This window comes from Xyrauchen texanus, chromosome 10, assembly GCF_025860055.1.
Source record: "Xyrauchen texanus isolate HMW12.3.18 chromosome 10, RBS_HiC_50CHRs, whole genome shotgun sequence".
Classification (NCBI taxonomy): Eukaryota; Metazoa; Chordata; class Actinopteri; order Cypriniformes; family Catostomidae; genus Xyrauchen; species Xyrauchen texanus.
Window position 1 is genome coordinate 36827392 of NC_068285.1, and position 5629 is coordinate 36833020.

Below are 5629 nucleotides of genomic sequence, written 5' to 3' on the forward strand. Positions count from 1 at the left end.
ATGAAATGAATCCATTTGTTTGTACTGCCAATACTGGGTGTCTATAAAGTAACTTAATCGATCCAATAAATGTATTCCCATCCTGTATATTTCCAAAATCTTAAAGATAATCCCATTCTACCATATCAAACACACTTTTGTCATCAAGAGAGATGGCAGCGACCGGAGTCTGATCATTTGCCACTGACAACATGATATTGATGAGACATTTGATGTTATCAGAAGAGCTGCAGCCCCAAATAAACCCCACCTGATCTATATGTATAAAAGATGCATAACTTTACTTAATCGGTTAGTCAAAATTTTTGACAATATTTTTATGTCTAGCTGAATCAGGGAAATTGGACGGTAACTCTTACACTCGCTTGGATCTTTGTCTTTTTTAAGAATCAGATTGATCCGGGCTTGTGTCATGCTTGGCGGAAGCTTTGCATTCTTTAATGATTCCATATAAACTTCTAGCAAAAGTTGAAAACTTGAATAGAACAAAAGTATAGATATCAAGATAGAATTCTTTAAAAGCATTATTGATATCTATGGCTGAGGGAATGGTAGAAAAAGACACTCTCTGCTTATATATCTAGCTAAAATCTTCCCTGTCTTGCTTCCCGACTCAAAGTATGACTGTCTTGCCCTGAATAGCCAAAACTCCACCTTCCGTGGCAAAATAGCATTATATTTGTATTTCAATCGGGTCAATTAAGTCGAGGCCATCAGGCGACATTCAGTGCTTCAGCTCTGCTTCGGCATCTTTAATATTCCCTACCAGTTCCATGAGTTCTCATGCTTTTAATTTTTTGATGAATGAGGCATTCTGTTTGATCCTTAAGTGCCTCCCAAGCCACACCCACAGAGGATACAGAGGACCAATTGGTTTCCATATAAACACTGATTTCAACATATAATATTTGTTGGAATTCATGATTTTGCAAAAGGGATACATTAAAGCACCAAGAAATCTTCATAAATCTATTCTCTTGAAGAAACACAATATCATGTTTCTTACATTTAAGAAAATAAATAATATTGCTTCTTTTTATGAGGTGCCCCAACCCATTCACATTCCACTCATATTAACATTTGACATTTTGACGTATTAGAAAAAAATAGATTGTGTAAAAAATAAAATGATAAAGACCACCTTCTAACATTAAAGCAGCAATCAAATCCCGAAACAAACAAACAAATAGAAAAAAGAAAAACGTGTGCATTAACCCCGCGCATGACAGCGCCAACCGGCATCCATCGCTCTAAACTCAAACAGTCCATGTACGCCTACGAGAACCCCTGCGACAACTTTGCTGTCAGATTGCTCAAGCTTCTATATTAATTTTGTGACACAGAATTACAAAACAGAAAATAATCTATGAAACAAACTCTAGCCAATAGGCGGGATAAACACAAATAACGTGTAGATTCATCCTATAACTATTCCGAAGGTGTGTTCCTCCACAAAAAAAAAAAAAAAACTCCAGCCGCTAGGCAGAACCAGCACAAAAAGAAACAAAAAATGGTGCCCAGTTTCCTCAGACAGTCATGTGAATGTTCATTGAGTCAGGCCCACTCGGCTGTTACATGAGTGCAACAAATGCCCTAATCCCTCCAATGTTTTATAAGAAATATTCCACAGAACAAATGCCAACCAATAGGAGGCATAAGCACAAAGAACATGCAGATTCATCCACATTCTGTCCCAAAGGAGTGTTACTACACAAAAAAAAAAACTCCAGCCACTAGGCAAGCACTAAAAGAAACCAAAAAGGCGCTCAGTTTTCTCAGAAAGTCAAGTGAATGTTCAGTGAGTCAGGCCGACTCGGCTGCATAGAGAGTATCACACAAAGACTTACTCATTCCATTGGCTTTATGAAGGACATCACTTGCTATGTGCATGTAAATATCCTTAGTATCTGTTCTCAATTTTGCCGGGAACAACAGTGCAAAAGCGACCTTCCACTCATATAAGAATTTCTTGCATTCCTTGAATCGATCACATTTCTCTCTGGTCTAATTCTCAAAGTCTGTAACCTCTTGCCTTTTGTAACACGAGATCTTTATCAGATGATCTCAGCAATTTTGGTCAGAATTGATCGGGCCTGTCTCCCTCCATGGATCTCCATGACAGACAGTCTCCTCTGGAACCCTGTGAGCTCATTCAATTTCCAGCCTATGGCCTGTTATGTCGAGCAGACTCGGGAAGAGCCAGTCTACGAATTTCACCATATCTCGGCCTTCTTTGTCTTCAGGAATTCCAGTAATTCAGATGTTGTTTCGCGGGTTATGATTCTCAGGTGCAATCCAAGTCCACCTTGGTCGCTAGCGGGTTAGCAGCTAATTCCCTCTGCGATGTCTCTAGATAATCGATACGTTTCACAACATCCGACAGTCTTGTAACCAGCTCACTGAATTTTGTCTCCATGGCAGTGATCGATTGACATATTACAACAAGCTCCTTCAAGTCAACAATGCCCTTCGCCAGCATTGCTGTCATGTTCAAAATTTGACGCTCTTTCACCACACTGTCCAAATTGAGTCCCAGGCTTCTGGCCTGTTGCTCAGGGGCTTCAGCTTCAGCAAGTGTCTCCAGAGCCCGAGAATTTTAGTTCTTTGACATATTGTCTTCCTAGAATAGTTAATCTCACCAGTTTCTGACCTAAAAAGAATTAAAACTAACAAAGTGCGCAGAGCTCGCCCTTCACGTGTCCAACCCTTGCATGGTAAACCGCATGGTGAATCATGCAATGTCATTAATTAGAAGAGCAACTATTCTTTTTAAAACAATCTCATTAAATAAGTCATAATTATCTCTGCAATATATTATCACTCAGTTGTCATAAAGTAATGATTGCAATAAGCACGTAATTTTGGAACTGAATGTTATACACTGGATGTTATCTTGACATATTATATATATTCTTGTTAAATTGAAAATCTTGGCAGCTTTGTAATTAATTATTGTTTTTGTAATAATGAAATTGTATTTTGTACCCTAACTTACTTTAGATTTAAATGTAATGACAAAGTTTTCAAGGCCAATTTAATTTAAAGGTGTCCTGAAATGCTATTTTTTATAACTGTATTATCACCCTTGAGGTCTTGTGCACCAAAACTCTTCAAGTTTAATAATAAATTATAATTTTCCACCCTGTCTCTGGCCCTCCAAATGCACGGTTTTGGCGCTGATATTTGCACATACACAGTCAATAGCACGATGAACAAGATGCACACACATTGGTGTACCGAGGTATAGATCGCCAGAAACGGTAACCAAACGGTCAAAGACGTTCAAAAACCAGCCAGTGCTTGTTTACATACACCAATAATTAAAAAATAGTGCAGATGGACACAAGAACAGCAAGCAAAGCATCTAAATGAAACTGAATGGCATCTCCATTTCTGAATTGTACCTTGACACCTCAAGTCTTTTCAAAGCAGAGCGATAAACACGACTATGGTCAAAGACGTCTATGTAATGCATGTTATATGCACAAAAAAATTCTAAATAATCCAAATGGTTCTCGTTTGGTGTTCGGGAATAGTTGGTCACACTAGCCCTGTCTCTCTCCCTCTCTGTTTACAATATGAACTGAGCATCAGTGGGCGGGGCCAAGGGTGTGATGACATGTTGTGAGGCGTGTAAATATAACTGAGCAATCTCAAAAGTCACGAACACACAGTATTTAAAATGAGATGTTTCAATATAGTGGGAACTATAAATGCTCTTTTTAGACTGTGGAGGAAGTTCTGATTAATGAAATGTACAGTAGGTTTTTATGGTACAGTTACCTCATATATGTCTAAATATCAAGGATATTTTTATTTTCCATTTCATGACCCCTTTATGAAACAATATTTAAGAGCCATGACATCACAAGGTGGGGGATTTGGGGGGGCTTACGCCAAGCTCCTGAACTTTCATAGATGTATACCACATGTGGCATATAATATTTAAGTTTACATCACATAGATTTTAGCCTTCTGACATAAGACTTCATTGTATCTTGTAAAAATAAGTGAATTTTAATCTCTAACTAGGCAAATAAATTCACTATAGAACTAACTGTACTTAATTATTCCAAGTCTCTCGATTCAAATATTAAGAGCTTTGCATTTTAGATATTTTAATGAACATAGCAACAAGAAATACTGGTCTTCCACAAACCCAAGTGAGTGAATTTTAAACCATTTCACACCAACATAAAGAGACACAAAATCACTATACCAACTCCATCCGTGAAATTCTTTAAAAATGGCTAAAGAGTCAACTTTTTCGTGAGCACATGACCCTACATTCATAAAAAAATTGCACTCTAATCTCTGTCTTGTCTAGTACTTTTCTGATACAACTGAAACTTTGCATTGCAGCATTTTAGTGTTATTGTCTCCTTAAGGGGTAGTTCACCCAAAAATGTAAATTCTAATTTTTTTTTCATTCTTCAATCATTTACTCACCCTCATGCCATCCCAGATGTGTATTACTTTCTTTCTTCTGAAGAACACGATGTAGTTGACAGTTATCTACTTATGTTCTTCCTCAGGTTAAGAAGATTTATATTTTAGTGGATAGGATGTAGGATGCCATCTACAATACGTCCTTTAGGGAAAATTCCCGATTAAATACAAATAAAAGGAATATTCCGGGTTGAATACAAGCTAAGCTCGTTCAAGAGCATTTGTGGTAAAATGTTGATTACATAAATGTGAAGATTATTATAAAAGTTATTACATTCATTCTTCAGTTAAAATTTGTGTATAATTTGAACTGTACATTTGTTTAAATTGTTGTTGCAATTATCGTAGTGTAACACTTTCATGGCAATATAGCTGTGAAATTAGTAATAACTTTACACAGAAAAGATTAGTAAGCAATTTTATCACACTAAAATCATGTTAACATACAATTGTTTATGTCTTGTGGCTAAACTTTTGAAACAGTGAGTATTTCAGTTTAGTTTACTGATTGGCCCCGTTGACTTCCATTGCAAGTGCCTCACTGTAACCCAGATTTTTGCTTTTTTTAAAGAAAAGGAGGGACTCTTGTCAAAATGCATTTTTGTGGTAATCATCATTATGTCACAAATGCTGTTGATTGCGCTTAACTTGAACTGAACCCGGAATATTCCTTTAAGCGCTATCAACAGCAGCTTGTGATATATTTTGATTACCATAAAAGTTCATATGCAGTGCATTGAAAAAGTGAAAACCTGTACCTCAAGGAGCTTTTTCTACTTGATCTAATCTACAAAAATTACTCTCGGCATAACCTAACTTGCCAGGTGAATTTATTCAGATTTAGTAGCATTTTAATTTAAATAAAAACATAAGATATAGCATTTGATATAACCACATGAAGCACATATTTATATTTTTTTAGTTACTCCCACCTCTGCATATGAGATAATATGTATAATACATTATTATGTAATATAATGCTTATGTAATTTTAAAGTTACATATACTGTATAACCTTTCTCTCCAAATGTGATAAATCACCCACTCCTACATAATGTATCAGAGTACCCCATTTGTTTATTCAGATTGATCTCACAGTGAAATATAAACCAGTAGGTTCACTTTTCTTTAGCTCTAATTGGTCTGTGCTTACCAAAATGCTAAATACTGCCCCCAGTGG